At 43.7% G+C, this 23,762-nt stretch overlaps 1 protein-coding gene across 2 annotated transcripts in view; it reads left to right on the top strand.

Moving 5' to 3' along the window:
• KCNMB2 (potassium calcium-activated channel subfamily M regulatory beta subunit 2) overlaps window positions 1–23,762 on the top strand; it is a 228,062-nt gene that overhangs the window by 114,815 nt on the left and 89,485 nt on the right. For both annotated transcript variants that reach the window (XM_075570750.1, XM_075570751.1), the window contains exon 2: window positions 16,251–16,421. The gene's annotated coding sequence lies outside the window, so the exon portion shown is untranslated. The remainder of the gene's footprint in view (window positions 1–16,250; window positions 16,422–23,762) is intronic.

Below are 23,762 nucleotides of genomic sequence, written 5' to 3'. Positions count from 1 at the left end.
TACCAAAAAGCTGCATTTCCCTCCCACCTCCAGTGTGACCCTAAGCCAGGGGGGTGGGCAACGCAAGTGCTCAAGGGCCACCAATACTGTAGATCAGGTTTGCCTGCTTCAGCACAAGTGGCTCAATCAGTCCCTGCTTCGGCATCTATAGCAGTGGCGGCCAACTCTAGCCCTCAAGAGCTACGAGCAGGTCAGGTTTTCAGGATACCCTTGCTTCAGCACAGGTGGCTCAGTCTTTGATTGAGCCACCTGTGCTGAAGCAGGGATATCCTGAAAATCAGACCTGTTGGTGGCCCTTGAGGACCAGAGTGGCCCACCCCTGCCCGAAGCAGTGTACGCGAGAGCAGGGACCCGTTTAGAATGCACAGATTATATGTGACATTGATTTGACAAACAGAGGAGAAAGGATTTCACTTCTCTACTGCAGTGGAAACATTGTGGCTACTAGTGTGAAAAAATGTAATCGATGAAATTATTACATTTCATGGAGCGCATTTTATTCCGTTGCTCTGTAGATGTTCTGCAGGTTTGCTATCTGTGTGTCGCTGAAATATCAGTAAGATAAAGAGGGCTAGTTGGATGCCTGACCTTTGTTAAAGCATTTAGATGGATGGTCAGTCGCTCAGTAAATGTTTCTTTGCACAAGAGACCACAGAACCACCATTTGACATTTCCTTTCCTGCAGGGGATTGGGTTTCTTTGTTCACCTTCCAAACCTTCGTTACCAACACATGCCAAGTACTAAAATGGCATTTATGCTGTTATACCTCTCAATCAAAGCGTCAAGTGACTCTCATAACCCAACCCTTGCCTGGTGTATTACATTTCTTCATGTATGTGTGGTGCCAAACTTTTCTGGTTCTTAACTTCCAGGAGTAACCTGCAGGAAAGTCCCTAACACCTTTTTTATATGTTCTGTATTTATCACATAGAACCGCCGTTTCGAACCTACAGAGGGATCTTTAGCAAGGGGATCCGGGTTCTATGTGATGCTTATGACAAAATAGTTATCTTGCAAACTTACCTTCTGAGTGCTCTCTACCTTATCGTTCGTCTGGATGGTAACGTATCATTTGCATACTTTTAAGTGACTAGCACCAGGCTATTTTTGGACAATCTTACAGGAGTGCTGTCTTTTCTCTTTACCGTAGATACAGTGTATATATATATATATATATATATATATATATATATATATATATAAAAGGAAAAAAGGAGGAGAGAGCGCGCGCCCATAGCGTAAAATTGTATATTTAATGAGGGGAAGGGGAGGAGGGGGTAAAAAATGCACTTACAAAAGTACAATAAAATCAAGCATTGCGTGATATAATCACCACCATCCGGTTAGTACTGCATCATCTTGGGGCAATCCCAGTCTTCAAGTGTAAAGGATCGACGTCCCAGCAGGTATCCAGGGCAAGTAATGCTGTGTAAGAGTCCTGGAAAGTGGCTCCGTATTGTTAAAGCCTCTGTAGCACTCACGCATGGATCAGTCTGCTCCAGCGCTCGGTGATTTTTCCAATATGTGTTTAATGTTTATTTGTCTAGCTAATGTTATTATATACTATATATTGGATATGTATGTTCCCCTTAGGTTCAGTTTCTACAATTTGCGGTTTTATCTCTTATACTTTATCTCTTATACTCTATCTCCTCCAATTCTTATAGGTTTTATTATATGTATTATATATGCATTGGTGGTATATTTGTAATAGCACGAAGCACCTTTTCAGCTGAGTGGGGGCGTTCCTACCAATTAACACCATTAGGTTGTGTATTTAAATACCGGACCTTCCCCTTCTCCACACTTCCCTTTGAAAAAGTTACCCGTGAGTGACGAAACGCGTCAGGGAGCGTCATCACGTCGGACTCATTGACACTGACGTCATCACCGAGCGCTGGAGCAGACTGATCCATGCGTGAGTGCTACAGAGGCTTTAACAATACGGAGCGACTCTTACACAGCATTACTTGCCCTGGATACCTGCTGGGACGTCGATCCTTTACACTTGAAGACTGGGATTGCCCCAAGATGATGCAGTACTAACCGGATGGTGGTGATTATATCACGCAATGCTTGATTTTATTGTACTTTTGTAAGTGCATTTTTTACCCCCTCCTCCCCTTCCCCTCATTAAATTTACTATTTTACGCTATGGGCGCGCGCTCTCTCCTCTCTTTTTCCCTATATATATATATTTTCTGGGTATGCACCTTAACCCTGGCTGTGCTCAAAGCTGTGACCATGCAGCAAGCTTAAGCCTATAGGGAACCATGTTAAAAATGGTTATTGAGGCAAAAAGTGACACTGTGTGCTCATTTGCATGTCATTTCCCAGAATCCCTTGCTGCAGTGGAAGTGCTGTATGCTGGGTGATAATGGGGAAAGGTGGGGTTGCAGACCTGCCTAAGACATGCAGATGAGCATACAGTTATATTTGCATATTTGCTTTCCTGTGGAGGGTTTTTGTCACTTTTTTTACTCACCATAACTTAACTCAGTATTATGGTTTATATATATATATATATATATATATATACATATACATATACATATACATATACATATACACAGTGGTTGACAAATCACCAAAAAATCTACTCGCCACACAAAAAAATCTACTCGCCACCTAGTACCAAACGTGTGCTGCTTGGGCCAATATTTACTCGCCCGGGGGTTAAATCCACTCGCCCGGGGTGAGCAAATGTATAGGTTTGTCGAACACTGTATATATATATATATATATATATATATATATATATATATATATATATATATATATATACATACACCCTTTGTACACATCAATATAATATGGACTCTACACAGATGGTCACCCAATATTATATAAGACCTACAAAAATACCAACAATCCACCACTATTAACAATTAATCTATATTCCCAATCTTATATATAAATAACCAAAATCATTTGGAATTGATTAGTGTGTAAAGTACATTTTCAGATACTAGGATAATAAGTAAATACGAAATGAAGGATTAAAGGCTTTTTTTTTGGTCATTTATCTGTATGATTGGGAATATGGATCAATTGTCAATAGTCGTTGATTATTGGTATTTTTGGTAGACGTTATATAATATCGGGTGCCCATCTGTATAGTCATTCCTTATTATATTGATGTGCACAAATGGTTAATACATATGGGAGATGTGACCTATTGGGATATATATGTATATATGTGTATATAAATTGGTGATACCTTTTTTATTTGGACTAACAATTTATGCCATAGGACAAGCTTTCGAGAGTTCTCCTCTCTTCCTCAGGTCAGCAATACTGGTTTACAAAGGAATCTATGGCTAAAACAGAGGTTTGGAAAAACAGAGATTTAGCTAAGGTAGGGTGAGAAAGGGATATCTGTAGGCATTGGAAGGGTGATAAAACGGTGACAAGTAACAGCATGGAGGGGGAAGGGGATGCTGTGGGGAGGAGTGGGTCTGGGGGGGGGGGGAATGTGTGGATAAGAACATTGACAAGTCCTCTTGTTTTAGTGTCAAAGAGTCTTATAATTCAGAGTTCAAATGTTTTCCGTTCTTAGGCGCGTTTAAACATTCCATTGAGGATTTAGATTTTTTTTTAAATCAATTTTAAAATGATCTGGTTGTGAGAAATGATGTCCCACTGGTGAGCAGTATATTCCTGCTTCATGGTGTTGTTTAGAGTGTCTGTGCATATTCATTCTGCCTTGAAGCTTTTGGCTGGTTTCCCCAGTGTAGCATCCTTGGTCACATTTGTTGCATTGAATCATATAAACCATTCCTGGATGTGCAGCAGTATGATCCTTTAACAGTGAGGGTACCATGGTTGTGACCGGCTGTGGGATCTTGGCATATATGTTTGCAGAGTTTGCAGCGTTTGTTGTTGCACGGTTTTGTGCCATTATCAGTGTCTTTAAGTTCGTTATGACGTTTTCTGTTGACTAATTTCTGTTTTGAGGTTTGGTGGTTGCCGGAACGCAAGAATGGGAGGTTTGGGAAAGATTTCTTTTAATGTCGCATCCTCTTCCAGCATGGGTTGCAGATTTTTGATTATTTTTCGTATATCGCAACTGGACTAACACGGCTATTTCCGTTTTATTCATGTGTGTGTGTGTGTGTGTGTGTGTGTGTGTGTGTGTGTGTGTGTGTGTGTGTGTGTGTGTGTGTGTGTGTGTATGTATGTATGTATGTATGTATATATATATATATATATATATATATATATATATATATATATATATATATATATATATATATATATATATACATACATACATATACATTAGTGTAATGACGCAAAACACATTTATGTTGGCGTAATAGCCATTAGATAAAGACTACACAGCTGTTTAAAAAGTGCAACGTACATCAATAACTACTGTACCTTACAGAGTGACAATTAGAAGCTGTAGACTTCTGCACTTTCTGCGTTCTTTCATGCAGGAGTGCAATTATTGTTAGAAAGGCAATCCAGGTTAGATCAAGTGAATTCGTTTACATTCCTTTCTGTTCTCCTGTTGGTTGCTCTTAATTTGGAAGGTAGTGAGGGGAAAGGAACCCCACGGGGCACTGTCAGACTTGCGCACAATCGAACTAAGATACAGGTTTTTGCTGAACTTTTTGTCCTGGGACGTGGTTTCCCCGTATATTGTATGCCCCGCTGTTTGTCAGTTAGCTGGGAGGTTATTTAGGATATTAGGGGCAGGGATGTTTTAATTAATTAAATCTTTGATTATTGGTTACATTTTTTTTCTACATCTGGTGTTTGGATGCTACTTTTATGCAGTCTGCACTACACTGTAATGTAGCCAAATGTCAATGTGCCCTAAAGTGCAAACAGGACTACCCTATGCTAAGTGGGACTACCCTTTAGAGCAACAGTACCCCGGCCCGACCCCACACTTATTTTGTACCAGGATGGGATTCAGGAGATCACCAGAGCTGAACCGTGCTATTTTCAGCCCCTCCCTTCCTCCCCCCCTCCCCCCCTCCCTCCCCCCCTCCCTCCCCCCCTCCCTTCCCCCCCTCCCTTCCCCCCCCTTCCCCCCCCTTCCCCCCCCTTCCCCCCCCCTCCCTTCCCCTCCTTCCCCCCCCTTCCCCCCCCTTCCCCCCTTCCCCCCCTTTCTTCCCCCCCTTCCTTCCCCCCCCCTCCCTTCCTCCCCCCCTCCCTTCCTACCCCCCCTTCTTCCCCCCCCTCCCTTCCTCCCCTCCCCTCCCTTCCTCCCCCCCCTCCCTCCCCCCCATCCCTTCCTCCCCCCCTCCCTTCCTCCCCCCCCCTCCCATCCTCCCCCCCCTCACATCCTCCCCCCCTCCCATTCCCCCCCCCTCCCATCCTCCCCCCCTCCCATCCTCCCCCCCCCCTCGCTTCCTCCCCCCCCTCCCTTCCTCCCCCCCTCCCTTCCTCCCCTCCTCCCTCCCTCCCCCCCTCCCTTCCTCCCCTCCTCCCTCCTCCCTCCCCCCTCCTCTCGTCCTCCCCCCTCCCTCCTCCCCCCCTCCCCTCCTTCCACCCCTTCTCCCACCCTCCCCAATAAGCATTTCCTGCTCATTGAAATAAATGTTTAGTGTAATAATAATTATTTTCTTAATCCCCAGTTTGTTATCACAGTTGGGCTCTGGCTCTACATTTTAGCCTCCCAGACACGTAATAATTAAAACGCTTCTATCTCCTGAACGGAGAATCCCATTTAACAAATAAAGAAATGCAAGAGATCTCCTAAAGTAGTACAATTACATGAGGGGGGAAATGGCGATCAGCTCAGTTGCTTTCATTGTTCGCCTTTATTATTCTTAGTGGCCTTGTCCTTCACAAAATACAGGATTTTATTCCATTTCTTTTTTACTTATATATATTTTTTTTACCAGGAAGTAATACAGTGGGAGTTACCTCTTTTTTTCAAGTATGTCCTGGGCAGAGCGTTATGATGACAAATACATGGTTACATTAAATGAACAGAGGTTATACATTCAATTTACAGACAATTCATGGATAGTTGGAGATAATATAGGCTATGGGCGTATGTAATAGTTACAGACCAGCTGAAGTAACACACAATGATCCTAATATTTCTAGTAGCACTGGGGCTACTTATAAGTACTTTATCTGAAAACTGGAACAAGGAAATTCTAGGGAAGAATGAAAATAAATAGGTACCATGTACTAGCACACATACGTTATATTACAGCTGTAAAACCAGCTACAGGAGCTTCATTCAGATTGTTCACATGTCGGGTTGCCAGGTGTCCAGTATTGAGCCGGACTGTCCTGTATTTGGACACTGTGCAGTAAAATATTAGAGGTAATACTGGACATGTATGTGTATACCGGTATTACCTCTCTGGACTTAGTGACCTGACCGGCTTGGGGGGCTGCAGGATTTCCCCAAGCAGGGAGAGTGCAGGGCTGTTGCTAGGGGGCTGGGCAGCTTCCTCCATCCTGATTTGGCTGCTGCTGGGTAAGGCAGCCAATCAGGAGGAAGTGTCAGGAGCCTGGGGGTGGGGCCAAGGAGAGTAGGAAACAGCATGGAGCAGGGAGAGAGGTGTGGGTGTGTCGAGCGTGTCGCAGCTTTCACCAATGTATCCATTATTTTTGGAGAAGCCGCCTGGCAACTAAAAATGGGTGTGAAATGGCACGACACTGATAAAATACATGTGCACTGGAAGTACATGACCGTTTATATGAAATAATCACTCATCGGAAAGCACTTGACAGGTAACGCACAAACCGAAGCAAAATATTGGTGTGCAATTCCCAGTTCACTACTTAGTGTGCTGTTTCTTTTGCTGAGAACTCTAGTTAGGCTGTTTTTCAATCACAGCAAATCTTCTTTAAATCTTGAATGGCTATATTTATCACAAGCAGAGAGCGGGTCTGTTAGCCGGCAGAAGGAAGGGGGGGGGGGGGAGAGAAACAGCTTTTGTCTTATTACTCTCAGACGCAGGTTCTTCGGATGACTCATCTTCTATCTGCAGACATGTATCATGAATTTTGCATATAAAAACACCAGCCAATAATGGTTCATCTAACCCAGGAGTGGCCAACTCTAGTCTTCGAGGGCCACCAAGAGGTGAGGTTTTGAGGATATACCTGCTTCAGCACAGGTGGCTCAATCAGTTGAGCCACTGTTTGAGCCACCAGTGCTGAAGCAGGGATATCCCCAAAACCTCACCTCTTGGTGGCCCTCGAAGACTGGAGTTGCCCACTCCCGATTCTAACCTCACTGTTTGTTTGGCTTTCTCCCATTGGGCTGTGTTGCCTCTCCGTGTAATGGTTGACAGCTCTGAGGTATCCACTTTGCTGCCTCAAAGACAGCTCCCATCGCTGTTGCAAAGGCAAAGAAAGCCAGGAAAGAAAGCGGGAGGGAGACGAGGGCAAGAAGTGGAGCCGAGGAGCAGATCGGCACGCAGGCTCCACTGCTTTTTCATCAGATTATTCATCCAGGGTGGACATGTGCACAGACCTTGATATTTTCCCAAGAGGACATAAACGTCACAAGATTGATACCCTAAGATTCTCTATCCACCTTTCTGTCTCCCTTCTCAGTTGTCACCTTAAACGGTTTCTCTCTTAATACAGTTCATCAACCCCGGCAGTCCATAACAGAGATGTCATTAAAGTCAGAAAATCTATTGATAAATAGATGTGTGTGCGCACACGAATAATATCTACAGAAGCCGTAAAATACATGTATATGTTTTGACCTCTTTCATCTGGAATAGTGATCTCATAATAGGTGGAAGAGTCACAAAATCAAAATCGCTTTATCCATGCACACCAATTGAAAATACAAACCCGTGTAAGCTTAACAGGTAGATGTTCTCCAGTAGGGAGATGTTATCCAGGTGAGGGAAGAAGTGGCTCAGTGAGTAACGACACTGACTCTGTCTAACAGTGATACCGAGTGTGAAGCAGGTTCAATTCATCTAACACATATTATTCTGCACAGTCCCATATAATCAAATAGAACATGTGAGGCATATTGTGATATGCGGTGTGATGGTGACACCACAACATATGTGATTAGATACATTATCTGTAATAATGGGTGGTACAATGTATTTTTTTAATCTGACAGCTCATCAGAGTGAAGGTAGAGGCAGCCATAATTAATGATGTCCTCTAACGACTGATGATCTTTCAGTGAGGAAATAGCAAGTAATTGGTCACCATTATGCATCACACACGTCACAAGATGATGTCAGTTTTAATTCAGACTACTAAATGGAATTTTGTAGATTTTTCAGATTTTTTTCTCACATCATAACTAGAGAGCGGCGAATCAGCTTCCAGGATTTTCACTGATCTTACCCCCAAAATCTGTTTCACGGTGTAAAATTCATAAAAGGTTTTGGGCTGATTGCAATCAGCTCGGCTTCATCAAAATCCACCATTGGGTACAACCCATGGATGGATTGGTAGAATCCATTCCGTGGACTCAGAGATCCATTGGCGGAGTTTTAATAATCCGCCAACGGATAGCTAAATCCGCGAATTGGATTCTACAAATCTGTCCACGGTTTGCAGAATCTGTGGAGTGTATCGGTAATAATAATAATAATAACATTTGCAAAATGTGAATCATCCTTTTTTACATTGAACCGCTGAAATTCGTGGACCAAAAGAACCGGGCGATCCACTGCAGATCCAAATTGCCAGAAAAAATCGCCCATTTCTAATCATAACTGGTAATAAGGTTTTATTTCAATGCTTTGTGTATGTACTGTACAAAACAAACCAGTATTTAAATCAATGATTAATCAGGTTATCAACCCTGATCTTAACTGTATCAAATGTGTTTAATCCCACCTCTGCCAGATGAACAGACAAGGGGTTAATTAGTCAATGTGATACTGTTTCATCTGGCATTAAGGGGGTTAACATTAGACTGGTTACTATAAACTAAATATGATAATAAAATATATACTCTTCTATGGTTAGGATGAGACTATAATAATGATAACTTGCAAGATGAGTTAAGTATACTATATTCATAGTATCAGATTGTATATCTGCTGATCTCCAATGTAAATGTATATAGTAACATGCAGAGGGACATTCGCTCGTAGCTATTTGTTTGTTTTCCTCTCCATTATCTGCCAAGCAAATATGAATTTGTTATCTTCAAACAACATCTACAGAAGATACAAGGCCATTAAAATAATGTAATATCCTGCTGATTTGGAGTATTGTGCTGAATGGCGATGAAGGGAGATGTGGTTTGACATATTTAAACTTCTAAGTTAATAAGAATAATTCTAATAAACTGTTATTAGGCAAAATATATGTATTTATATGTTCATCTTTGGTGCACCCTTTCTGAATACAAAGCCAGAACTTGTTTCGGATGCTAAGTGAATGAATATTGATGCATACACATTTCCAGTGATCCAGTGCGTTTTCTAGTTTGAAAAGACAAAGATGGTGCTATTTGCTTGAAAAAACAAATCTAATATATATGTTGGAAAGCTGTTTGTCTGTCCGCTGAATTTGGACACCTCTTAAAATATCGTAACCAAATTTTGCATGAAGGTTTCTGAGATCAACGAGCAGGATGTTGTCTACGTTTGGATACAATTCACAAATGACATCAGCAATGACATAACTGATGACATCACAAATGACATGATCCCATCACACAAGCCTCAAGCTCCCACTTAATCTTGGTCACCCTGAAAATCCAATTTGCAACATCAGCAAAAGCTACAGGAGCAGCCAAAGTTCTTCAGAGCGCGGAGTCAGTGTTTGGGACGAGAGTGCAATGTCCCACACACGCAGCATTAGAGGCGCGCGATCAAACACTTCAGGACCTCAGAGGCAATGAAATTATTATGCGTGCAGTTGCTGTTAGCAGGGGATTTTTTGTTAAGAAACTAATAAAATTAATTATTCATTTATAAATCTCAGTAATTTTGGTTTCTTACAATTCCCGAGCAGTACTTTCAGCTAGTAAATTCATATATAGCAGGGGTGGACAACTCCAGTCCTCAAGGGCCACCAACAGGCCAGGTTTTCAGGATAACCCTGCTTCAGCACAGGTGGCTAAATCAGTCCCTGCTTCAACACTGATTGAGCCACCTGTGCTGAAGCTGGGATATCCTGAATACCTGGCCTGTTGGTGGCCTTTGAGGACGGGCGCTGCGCACCCCTGATATACTGTATATATGGTGACATTACCCACAAAACATTGATCAATCTTCTCCCTCTAGTGAACGGGTGAAACACAATGGCACTTGAAATAGAATCTTCTCTTTAAATTGGCAAAAAACATGTCATTAAATGCAAGGAAAGGCCATATATTATTGCACCCACGCCATTAACGTCGTTTCATAACTTGAAATCAACTTCAAGGAGTCTTAAAATCGGGTTTGTTACAGGATTGACTGTCATACTTTGGCAGCTTTCCTGTGAAGCTGAGAGATTGCTGGAGTTAGAAATGCAAAAAATGTCACATCTCGCGGATCAGCAGCAGAATACCAGACTGTGGAGGGGTGTATTTTGTAGACTTTAATAAATACTACCTCTCTCTCTGCTGGAGAAGCCTGCAAGGTTTGGAAAAGCACAGAAGGTGCTAATTATTCTGTAGCTCCACACAGTACTTATCATGAAAAATATAATTTGAAAGATATTTTTAGCATGTTGAATTACACAGAGATTACAAAAAAAAAGTGCATATAGGCATGCCACAAAAATACTGTGTTTTGTGTCCGGGGTAAACCAGATACAACAAGGTGGTCGGTAAAAAGTGACAAAAACATTCCACCATACAAAGGTTCACATTTACAAAAGGGTGCTAAGCTTTAGCACACCTTTATTCCGAAGTGCTAAAGTTGTGCAAAAGATTTGCACCCTTTTGTGGGTCTGAGCCAGAGTTTTTCAACATGGGTTTCCCTGGCATCACTAAAGGGTTCCCTGCAATTTTCAGGTCATTGGAAAATGATTCCAAATACAGAAGAATTTACAATGCATCTGATCTCAGACGCGCTATTAGAGAGGGTTGGGGTTCCTTACAATGCATCTGATCTCATACGCGCTATTAGAGAGGGTTGGGGTTCCTTACAATGCATGTGATCTCAGACACACTATTAGAGAGGGTTGAGGTTCCTTACAATGCATCTGATCTCAGACACACTATTAGAGAGGGTTGAAGTTCCTTACAATGCATCTGATCTCAGACACACTATTAGAGAGGGTTGAGGTTCCTTACAATGCATCTGATCTCAGACACACTATTAGAGAGGGTTGAGGTTCCTTACAATGCATCTGATCTCAGACACACTATTAGAGAGGGTTGAGGTTCCTTACAATGCATCTGATCTCAGACACACTATTAGAGAGGGTTGGGGTTCCTTACAATGTGTCTGATCTCAGACGTGCTATTAGAGAGGGTTGGGTTCTGCAGAATTTCACAATATAATTATAATGTTCCTTAACCAAAATAAGGTTAAAAAAATTGGTCTGGGCCAATGTATAACATAGATAAAATACCCATTAGTATGTTTTCCTGTTTACCACAAGTTAAACCTGCTTCATTCATCTCATTGTGTCACATGTCAGACAGGTAACCTGCAGACAAGGATTCTGGGTAGTTGTATGGCATGAGACAATGGGATGTATAAAGCAGGTTTGAGGACCTGGGGAAGACCAGCTAACACACTCATGGGTGTTGTATATTTGCTAACAGTGACAGATACTGGTATAAGAAACGTTTGTAATCAAGTGGACACGTTTGTTTGCAGAACATTAAAAGTCCTAGCAGTTTACAGTAATTCGGACTTGGCAGAGTTTTTGATATAACACAAAATGGAATTCAGTGACAAGACTGACTAAAAAAACATTCAAACCACCTCTATCCAATTATAGTACTTTCAACTGCTTCTCAGAATTCATTGAATGGTGTTAAAGGCTCTTTATGTCTCTTGATACATGGAATTTACTAGGGGCTGTGCAAAAGATTCATCAATCCTAATTCTCTACCCCGATAGAGAAGAGGTTCTCAACTCCAGTCCTCAAGACCTCCCCAACAGGTCAGGTTTTAAGAATATCCCAGCTTCAGCACAGGTGGCTCAGTCTTTGACTGAGCCACTGATTGAATCACCAGTGCTGAAACAGGTTCTTTGTCTGAGCCACTGATTGAGCCAATTTTTTGCACAGCCCCTAGTAAATTCCATGTATCAAGAGACATAGGGCCTCATGCAGAGAGCAGCGCTATTTAAAATTGGAGAGGGGAATAAAAAGTAGGTTTAATGGAGAGTTTTATTCTCCATATGCAGAAATGGGCGAAATCCGCTATTTTTAGCATTACTGCATGTGGAGAATTGTAAATGAGGAGATGCGCGCAGCTGAAAGGGAAAAAAAAATATCGCGCATTTTTTTTTGTTTCCCTATAGCCGGTGAGGTCCTGCTTCTTGCCAACTTTAGTTGGTGGAGAAAATTGGAGAAAATCGCGCCAAAAACAGCCGCTAGATGGCGAGCGCGCCTTTCTGAATTCGGATATTTTTCAGACTGGCGAGATGTAGTTTCTCGCCAGCCGCGCGGCGAGATTTTCAAATAGAAAAAAAAAAGGCGCGTTTTTCCTACCTCTCCATTTTCAGCTGTTTTTTGCGCGATTTTCTCCGGAAAATGGCGAGATTTCAAATAGCGCTGCTCTCTGCATGAGGCCCATAAAGAGACTTCAACACCGTTCAATTCATTCTGAGAGGCAGTTGAAACATTTACTATAACCAGTTGCTCAGTTGAAGGAGCCGGAGGAAAGGGGAAGCAAGCCTGGAACGCTGGTGCTGGTATCGCTTTGGAGATCCATGTGGTGACTATGTACCGCTTACTTGTAAACTTGCTATTAGACTTTTTGTGAAGTTATTTGCCATGATTATGCTGATTTTTGTCAATTTACTTTTTTGTAATAAATAAAAAAAAATCAACTGATGAGGTAGCAAGTTTTGATTGATATTTTTATTAGTTCTGGTGTGATCTACATTTCCTTGTGCATGTGTATTGTACCTGATGGTGAAGGTGCCGGACCTGAGCATCAATTACAATTATTAACACAGGGTCAGTGCAAGTTCTGTTTTTTTTCTATTTTATCAGTTGAAGACTGAGCCACCTGTGCTGAAGCTGTGATATCTGGAAACCCTGACCTGTTGGGTCATTTTGAGGACTGGCCTGTGGAGTTGGCACTCCTAAATGTTAGTGTCCAACTCATGGGAAGATAAAGTGATTTGTTAAAGGGTACACAGAGCTGAAACAGGGCTTCCAACTCCCTTAATGTCAGTATTGTTACCAAACAAAACAAAGGTGTGTATATTGTGGGGGTGGTGGGGGGGGGGGGCAATTTTGTCTGTATCATGCGAGAGGGGAGGGCAATTGTGTGTGTATTGTGGGGAAGGGGGTCAATTGTGTGTGTATTGTGAGGGGCAATTGTGTGTGTATTGTGGGGAAGGGGGGGATTGGGTGAGAGGAGTGGGGGATTGGGTGAGAGGAGTGGGGGATTGGGTGAGAGGAGGGGGGGATTGGGTGAGAGGAGGGGGGGATTGGGTGAGAGGAGGGGGGGATTGGGTGAGAGGAGGGGGGGTTGGGTGAGAGGAGGGGGGGTTGGGTGAGAGGAGGGGGGGTTGGGTGAGAGGAGGGGGGGTTGGGTGAGAGGAGGGGGGGTTGGGTGAGAGGAGGGGGGTTGGGTGAGAGGAGGGGGGGATTGGGTGAGAGGAGGGGGGATTGGGTGAGAGGAGGGGGGGATTGGGTGAGAGGAGGGGGGGATTGGGTGAGAGGAGGGGGGGATTGGGTGAGAGGAGGGGGGGATTGGGTGAGAGGAGGGGGGGGATTGGGTGAGAGGAGGGGGGGATTGGGTGAGAGGAGGGGGGGGGGATTGGGTGAGAGGAGGGGGGGATTGGGTGAGAGGAGGGGGGGATTGGGTGAGAGGAGGGGGGGGATTGGGTGAGAGGAGGGGTGATTGGGTGAGAGGGGGGGGTTGGGTGAGAGGAGGGGGAGTTTGGGGGAGAGGAGGAGGAGGAGGAGTAGGGGGGGATTGGGGGAGAGGAGGAGGAGGAGTAGGGGGGATTGGGGGAGAGGAGGAGGAGTAGGGGGGGATTGGATGAGAGGCGGAGGAGGGGGATTGGGTGAGAGGAGGAGGGGGGATTGGGTGAGAGGAGGAGGGGGATTGGGTGAGAGGAGGAGGGGGATTGGGTGAGAGGAGGGGGGGATTGGGTGAGAGGAGGGGGGGATTGGGTGAGAGGAGGGGGGGGATTGGGTGAGAGGAGGGGTGATTGGGTGAGAGGGGGGGGGAGTTTGGGGGAGAGGAGGAGGAGGAGGAGTAGGGGGGGATTGGGGGAGAGGAGGAGGAGGAGTAGGGGGGATTGGGGAGAGGAGGAGTAGGGGGGGATTGGGTGAGAGGCGGAGGAGGGGGATTGGGTGAGAGGAGGAGGGGGGATTGGGTGAGAGGAGGAGGGGGATTGGGTGAGAGGAGGAGGGGGATTGGGTGAGAGGAGGAGGGGGATTGGGTGAGAGGAGGAGGGGGGATTGGGTGAGAGGAGGAGGGGGGATTGGGTGAGAGGAGGAGGGGGGATTGGGTGAGAGGAGGAGGGGGGGATTGGGTGAGAGGAGTAGGGGGGGATTGGGTGAGAGGAGGAGGGGGGATTGGATGAGAGGAGGAGGGGGGATTGGGTGAGAGGAGGAGGGGGGATTGGGTGAGAGGAGGAGGGGTATTGGGTGAGGAGGAGGGGGGGATTGGGTGAGAGGAGGAGGAGGGTTGAGTTAGAGGATGGGGTGGGAGAGTGAGTGAGGGAGAGTGATAGAGAGGTAGAGGATGAGAAGAGGGAGACGAGAGGGTGGTGAGAGCCAGGAGGTGTGTGAGGGGGGAGTAAGAGAAAGGGGGAAGCCCTGCGTGTACCCCATTACTGTCTAAACAATGAGAATAAATAGTTCACATGTGCTGCAATAGCTTCTTTATAGGAATATAGGAGATGTATAGGATATCTTAGAAGCCTGGGATTTGGCAATGGGGTCAGCAGCAGCTACACTAATGTTTTCAGACATCTTTTCTTTTAAGTGTACAAGAAAGAAAGTTCAATGTGTCCTTATATGCTGAATGTTCATATTAATGGTTGGTGATAGGAAAGACAGAGGGAGGACAGCTATAAAATATTAACTGCGGCTTTATCACTGCTGGGTGTATTTGAATGTAACATGTATTTAATGTATAATACTTGTCTGACTACTGTATATACATATGTTTGTATAATATATATGTGTGTGTGTGTGTGTGTGTGTGTGTGTGTGTGTGTGTGTATGTGTGTATGTATATATATATATATATATGTGTGTATATATATATATATATATATATATACAGTACACACACATTACACATATCTCTGTGTGTGTGTGTGTGTGTGTGTGTGTGTGTGTGTGTGTGTGTGTGTGTGTGTATACATACATATATATATCACACACGTGTGTATACAAACATTGAATGCAGTGCATGCGTTGTTTTTGTTTCTTCAGCCTTTATTTTACCTTTACATTGAGCGCTTTGATATAATAGGAGTCATCAGAGAGGAATAGCTAGTTACCAAGGAGACTCCCTGATGGATCGCAGAGACTGACTGGTACTGGAGCTGCACATCCTGTATCTCTCTAACTCAGAGGACCTGTGATTTCTGCAGGGAAAAGCTTGTCTCCCAGGCATCTCCGGAACATGGGTTTCTGCTGAAGAACCAGAACACCGGGTTCTGAGGAAACATAGGGAATAGAAACACAACAACTCCTCTGGTTTCTATGTGGGGAGGGGGTGGGGAGGGGTAGCAATGAGTGGAGATTTTCTTGGATCGAACTTGTCTCTGGCAAAACAAATACCTTCCAAGGACAAGGTGGTCTAGCTAGAGCAGAGCAAGGGGGGGGGGGTGAGATTACAGATATCCAACGTAGAAATCAGCAACATGATGCAGTGAGGCTGTGAGATGCTTCTCTGCCCATTTGCTGCAGTGTTGGGATCCTTAAAGTCACGGATCTGTTCTGAGAACCTTATCTTCTGATTGTCCTATGACTACCTGGACAAAGTCTCAGTGGGTGACCATTCCCACTACTGCAAAGCCCGGGTCAGCATTGGTGTGATAGAATTCCCGGAAGAATAAAAGGCTGGTCTTGCATGCACATTTCATACAGAGTACCTGGAGTTTGTTGGCTAACTCTACGTTTTGTGTGTGTTTGCACTAAGGTGGCTGTGCCAAGGATGTGACTGTCATCGCTTGAATTTTTCTGACAGGATACAAAAGTTACTTATCCAGCACAAAACTAAGCCTGCTGCGGATGAGAGGGTCTATAATTTCCATGGAGCAATATTACAAGTCAGCCTGCCAAGGAGATATACAGAACAGTGTAAAAAGAAGCAAAGAAGCTTCCAAAGATGTGGAAATCAGGGCTTTGTAAAATAAAGGTATGCTGCAGATTTCTTTGCTAATATGTTGTGTTACAATTGAAAGGTGTTTGCATTTGTGTCTTTTCAAATTGTAACAATGTCCATGCATTACATCTCAGTAACAGTGTCCATGCATTACATCTCAGTAACAATGCCCATGCATTACATCTCAGTAACAATGCCCATGCGTTACATCTCAGTAACAATGTCCATGCGTTACATCTCAGTAACAATGTCCATGCACTACATCTCAGTAACAATGTCCATGCATTACATCTCAGTAACAATGTCCATGCATTACATCTCAGTAACAATGTCCATGCATTACATCTCAGTAACAATGTCCATGCATTACATCTAAGTAACAATGTCCATGCATTACATCTCAGTAACAGTGTCCATGCATTACATCTCAGTAACAATGTCCATGCTTACATCTCAGTAACAATGTCCATGCATTACATCTCAGTAACAATGTCCATGCCTTACATCTCAGTAACAATGTCCATGCTTACATCTCAGTAACAATGTCCATGCTTACATCTCAGTAACAATGTCCATGCATTACATCTCAGTAACAATGTCCATGCGTTACATCTCAGTAACAATGTCCATGCATTACATCTCAGTAACAATGTCCATGCATTACATCTCAGTAACAATGTCCATGCATTACATCTCCGCTAAGAACTTTAAGTAAAGTAATATGAATAAATCTGGCAATGGGATCCTTTAAAAGTCCAATCCTTTTACTTGATCCAAAAATAATTGGACCTCTCTTCGCTTTTTGGTCCCAATTGCATATATTATAGTGAGTGATAAACTATTTGGGGGATTCTTAAAAATGTCTGCTGTGGTGAATTTTCTAGGAAATGTTTTTATAACTCCACTTTTAGAACTGCTGCTTTTTAATCACTTCTAACAAAAGCATGTAGTATGAATTATGTTTTCAGTTATTCCGTATGTTGTTAGGATTTTGGGCCTACATTTGAAAAAAAACATCATACCATGCTTAAAGTGCAAATGTTAAAAAAGATAGGGTGTTACATTATTGAGTTCTTTCCATTTATTGCAACTACAATATTAGCTCTGTGGTGGGAATGCATATTCGGTTCTTTACAAGGCTTGCAAGGCCTTTCCAAGAATATGGGAGGCTAAGGACCATGTCATACTTATAATGCTGAATGACTTCTAATCTGCAAACATAGGACACAAATGTTTTGCAGGTCACTCTGTGAGAGTTATTGATGCTGTGTGTACGTATGTATGTATGTATGTATGTATGTCTTTATTTATATAGCTTTCACAGTATACTCAGTGCTTTACAAAGATAATACAGTACAGGGAATTATAAATCAATAAGGGCAACAAAGTCAGAACAATAGGAAAGGAAATCCCTGCCCCGGAGAGCTTACAATCTAAATGGTTGTGTAATACTATTTTAATGACACCAACATTGCAGAAAGCCCTTCTCTCCCAGGTTAATACCAGCAGAAGTGTAAATTCAACCGAAATCTAATCCAATTTATTTTTTCTTTCCAGCTGCTGTTGAAAGGACTATATATTATTATTCTTATATGTTTCTAAATGTGATTAAGATGGTGTGACTAACAGAATAATACAGAAAGACATGTCATGTAACACGCACATGGAATGGTGCTGGTGTTGAACCTCAAGGTTAAATTGAGTTCATAGTGAAAATGTTCATGTGGATTATTTCATAAGAATATACAATGGCATATTTAGGTACCTCATGTATACTATCCTAGTACATGAAACATACGTACTGCTAGCAGCAGCAAATTGGGGTTCACTATATTTATTAGCAGGGCTCAGACTTCAGTGCACAGACAGTGTGGATATCAGAGTGTTACCCCCATTTGTACATTCTCAGTAATGTATAGAGAGTATATACTGTAGCATCAGTGGTCCAATATCATTTCATCCTCCCTGTATGAAGTCAGGTTTTTTTCTCCGTTACAATATCCCTTCTTAGTCCACAGACACCTATTTGGGTTATTGGTACTTGTCAGCTGGTCAATATACTCAAGTTTAACACTATACGCAGCTATACTACATTCTCCCTTTCCTTCTTACTTCTATATGTAAAGCATGTGACAATGTATAATTCTACAGTCTTACCTAAGCTTGAAATCGTTTGGTGACCCTGTTATAAATCTGTAAAAAAATTCTTATGGTGTGATCACCAGCTACAATGTATCCTTATATTACTAAAGTAACATTTATCTATTGTTGCAGTTTGCAACTCAAACTGCTGGGAACATTGGCAACAAATTATCACAAACAGGAAAGTGTTGCAAAGATCTTGTACTGCTGGGGAGGTGGCTAAACCCTACTATAAAAAAATGAAAGGATGCTTTAAAAAAATGGCATTGAGTAATGCAGTAAGTACGATCTACTACTACAGAACTGGTTTAAAAACATATACAATGTCACATGTTTTGCAGCTTGAATATCGTCTGCTACCCCTCCCCCCTCCTCCACCCCCCCCCCCCGCTCCCCCCAAAATAATGAGCCGTAGAGGAACCATGAAAGGTTTGGTCTAGGAAGGGTTTCAATAAGGATTCAAGCCTACAATTACAGTTTTGTTGCAAATGTAGAGTTCTCAATATTATTTAAACAGTAGCCCCTGTTATGCTGAAAATTGTTAGCCTTTTGTATGTAGTAAATGAGTACTTGAGTGCTACAGATGTAGCAGGACTAAGTGTCTTCAGTGCCGCTGCCACTAGCATTAACCCGACGGGAGGTCCCATTCGGAAGCATGGACCCCCTGCAGCTTGATTGTGGCAGACACTGTCCCTGATATAGATATAATGGGCTTCATTGCTCTCTCTCTCTCTTGTGGTACTGTATGTCAGGTTTTGTGCAGCAACATTACCATTGAATCCTATGCAAACTCTGTGGGATTGTGAGACCTCACTTATCTGGGGGTGGGGGAGGTGAAGGGGGGTGGGTTTTTTTTTAGAGAATAAACTCTGTATATGTGCCTGATCTTTGAAAAGAGGCTGTCATGTGCCCGAATAAACTTGTCTGAATATTCTTCATGTTAGAATGGAGAAAACGGATGGAAAGACATTGGTGCTTGAAGTGGAAGAATACAGTTTGAGACTGTGACAAAAGTTCCTACTAATCATTGGCAGGTCATTTTATGTCCCTATGCAACAAATGATAACTTTATTTCATATACAGTAGCGCTTTTCTCCCAATGGGACTGAAAGTGTATCACAATTACAGTATAGCGCGCGGTACGCAGCATATAGGAATGTTACAGGCACTGTCCCTGCCCAGATCTTACAATCTATGCTTTTGGTGCCTGAGGCACAGGGAGATAAAGTGAATTTGCCCAAGTTCACAAGGAGCCGACACCGGGAATTGAACCAGGTCCCACTCAGTGTCGTTATTATCGGCGTCCGTGTCTTTACTCACTGAGCTGTTCCTTCTCCCCCAAACACCAAATATTAGATTGTAATCTATTGTAAGAAGAGCATGTTGCCAGCTGCATGTAAGAACAAATACATGTTGTTCCAAGTGAATGGGAATCCACCATTGTGGGCCTATTTCTTCTATAAAACCATCTCTATCAGCAAAGTTTTACCATTAGCCGTGAGACATACCCAGACAGCTACGTGTGTACCTGCGTACATAATATGCAAGCTCTTCAGTGCTAATGGACCCGTGCCTGTTTAGTAACCCTTTTAGCCTACAATAAGTGCAAGATTTATTATACTGTTGACATAGAATAAGAGATTGAATGGAAAAAAGACTCAATAAACATACTCCCGTTGCAATTACAGCTACCTGCATCTCATGCACAAATATTCTATATATAGCACAGATCTGCATTGTTGCTTAACTGTGAAAGAGCGTGTTTGCTCTCGGCTTTCTGAAACATTTTAATTGTATGAAGCAGCGCAGCCGAACCCCTTTACCAGAAGCACAACTTACAACATACATGCCAATCGGAAACTCCCACGCTGTGCTGCCCTGGAGCATACAAGAGGGAATTGAGGATATAGGAATTTGGCAAACGTAGTGGATGCTGAGGTCACATTTAGAGATGGACGAACCAGTCCAAATACATTTCCCAGAATCCTTCAACTTCAGTCCTCAAGTTCCCCTCCCCCCCCCCCTGTGAAACACGCTCAGCAACAGTCAATACACACACAGCCACACACAAACACACACAAAAATAGCCCCGATCCACGCTTGCAAAATTATGCAGGACACCCTGCGCTCATGCTTGGAGAGTTGGTGACGTCACCGCTCTCAGCGGCAGCATGGACGTAGCCTAATTTTGTAAGCGCGAGCTGTTGAAATATGTAAGTATTTAGACATATTTGTATTTACATTGTATACCGTTTAATAAAGGTTTTTTTTTTTTCATGTGATTTTGATTACATTAGGCAGGGGGGCCCGAGAAATTTCACGGATGAAAAGAGGGGCTCGGCATAAAAAGTTTGCTCACCCCTGCTCTATAGTAATCCAAAAATAGTATATTAAATATAAAAGGCACACATACAGACCCAACGTTTCGGGCTTAAAAGAGGTACCTTCCTCAGGGGATATATATATATATATATATAGTTATACGTTACCGTTCCAAGGATTGGTAAACAAGAGACAGCACTCAATGTTGAAAATCAAAGTGTATTAGTGAAAGCAAAAATACATCCAGAAACCCACTTTCACTAATATACTTTGATTTTCAACATTGAGTGCTGTCTCTTGTTTACCAATCCTTGGAACGGTAACGTATAACTACATTCTCTATATGGGACGTGCACCTGTGGCTTACCAGCACCTATTGGAGTGCCAACTGCCTTATCTGACTATATATATATATATATATATATATATATATATATATATATATATATATATATATAAACAACTGTAAATATATTTTGTATGCTCATTTGCATGTCTTAGACAGGTCTGCAACCCTGTCTTTCCCCATTATCGCCCAGCATACAGCGCTTCCACTGCAGCAAGGGATTCTGGGAAATGACATGCAAATGAGCACCCAGTGCCACCTTTTGTCTCAAGCTCGTATTACACAAGCAAATCCTCAAGCCAATGCATGCTGATTTAAACACAGCTTTTAGACAGAGGCTGGGATGAGATGCAAAGCCATTAATATATATATATCAATTCTCTATATACCAAATCCCCATAGACATTAATGAACAGTTTTGGCCACGAAAGGATAGAACAGCAATTTCAGCATTATACAGTAGAATAAGGTTCACAATTGGGCTGAGTGAGGCATCTGTACGTTGAAGTAATATACTGGGTTATTCCGTAATAAATAAGTTCCACAGTAAGTATATTAATCAATGCTTCTAGCACCGAAACATTGATTAATAAACATATACTTTGATGTACAGCTAAACCCCGTTATAACGCGGGTCTCGGGGTCCACCCCGAGACCACCGCGTTACTAACGGGGTCGCGAGAAAAAAAAATGGCCACCGCGCTTTAGCGCATATTCATCCCGCGGGACAGGAGATGGGAGCGGGCATGTCCCTCCGCTCCCCGCTTCCCCCTGTCACCGCGGGACAGGCCGCGGGGCAGGAGATGGGAGCGGGGATGTCCCTCCTGTCCCCGCTTCCCCCTGTCACCGCGGGACAGGCCGCGGGGCAGGAGATGGGAGCGGGGATGTCCCTCCTGTCCCCGCTTCCCCCTGTCACCGCGGGACAGGCCGCGGGGCAGGAGATGGGAGCGGGGATGTCCCTCCTGTCCCCGCTTCCCCCTGTCACCGTGTGACAGGCCACGGGGCAGGAGATGGGAGCGAGGATGTCCCTCCTGTCCCCGCTTCCCCCTGTCACCGCGTGACAGCCCGCGGGGCAGGAGATGAGAGCGGGGATGTCCCTCAGGTCGCCGCTTACCTCAGATCCCGCTGCCTGCATGGAGGTGGTAGCGGGGGGTTTCTTCTCCCCACCGCTGTCCCTGGCGCTCCCGCTGCCTGCGCGGGAGGAGGGGGGGGAGCGGGTGGTGGTACTGGTCGCGGCCTTTCCTGTGCTCCGACCCCACCCCCCGTCTGTGTAGAGTGAGAGAGTGTGTGTGTGTATGTATATATGGGAGAGAAAGTGTGTGTGTGTATATGGGTGTGTGTATGTGGGTGTGAGTGTGTGTAAGTGTCTGAGTGTGTGTGTAAGTGTGTGTAAGTGTGTGTAAGAGTGTGTGAGTGTCTGTGAGTGTCTAAGTGTGTGTAAGTGTGTGTGAGTGTCTGTGAGTGTGTAAGTGTGTGTAAGTGTGTGTAAGTGTGTGTAAGTGTGTGTAAGTGTGTGTAAGTGTGTGTGAGTGTCTGTGAGTGTCTGTGAGTGTCTAAGTGTGTGTAAGTGTCTGTGAGTGTGCGTGAGTGTGCGTAAGTGTGCGTAAGTGTGCGTGGGAGTGTGTGTGAGTGTGTGTGAGTGTGTGTGAGTGTGTGTGAGTGTGTGTGAGTGTGTGTGCGTGTGCGTAAGTGTGTGTGAGTGTCTGTAAGTGTGTGTGAGTGTGTGTGCAGTGTGAGCAATGAGGAGTGTGTGTGCAGTGTACAGTGTGTGTGCAGTGTGTCAGCGTGTGCAGTGTGAGCAATGAGCAGTGTGTGCAGTGTGTGTGCAGTGTGTCCAATGAGCAGTGTGTGTGCAGTGTGTCAGTGTGTGCAGTGTGAGCAATGAGCAGTGTGTGTGCAGTGTGCAGTGTGTGTGCAGTGTGTCCAATGAGCAGTGTGTGTGCAGTGTGCAGTGTGTGTGCAGTGTGTCCAATGAGCAGTGTGTGTGCAGTGTGTCCAATGAGCAGTGTGTGTGCAGTGTGCAGTGTGTGTGCAGTGTGTCAGTGTGTGCAGTGTGAGCAATGAGCAGTGTGTGTGCAGTGTCAGTGTGAGCAATGAGCAGTGTGTGTGCAGTGTGGCAGTGTGAGCAATGAGCAGTGTGTGTGCAGTGAGTGTGTGCAGTGTGTGCAGTGTGTGCAGTGTGTGCAGTGTGCAAAAAAAAAAAATGAAAAAAAAAAAAAAAAAATTTAATTTTTTTTTTTTTTAAAAACGGGAGCCACGGGAAAACCGCGTTATAACCGAATCGCGGTATAACGAGGCGCGTTATAACGGGGTTTAGCTGTATGTACTTTGTGGCAAAGACAAGCTACTTATACTGGCAGCACCTGGATATGAGTGCATCCCTCATGCATCTGTATGCTGGCCACTGTGATAAACAAGAACATATATACATCTTCTTATAGTGTGGCAGCATCTTTCACCGGAAAGTTTATTTCACAGTTGACAAACGCTACCATGGACAGTTACGATCAGTATGGGCACACCTAGGTGTTGTGGTGTAAAACGTCAATCGTTTCGCCTTTTAT

Source organism: Ascaphus truei, chromosome 14, assembly GCF_040206685.1.
Source record: "Ascaphus truei isolate aAscTru1 chromosome 14, aAscTru1.hap1, whole genome shotgun sequence".
NCBI classification, from domain to species: Eukaryota; Metazoa; Chordata; class Amphibia; order Anura; family Ascaphidae; genus Ascaphus; species Ascaphus truei.
The sequence above is the reverse complement of the archived record's forward strand: the minus strand, read 5'-3'. Positions and strand labels throughout refer to the sequence as shown.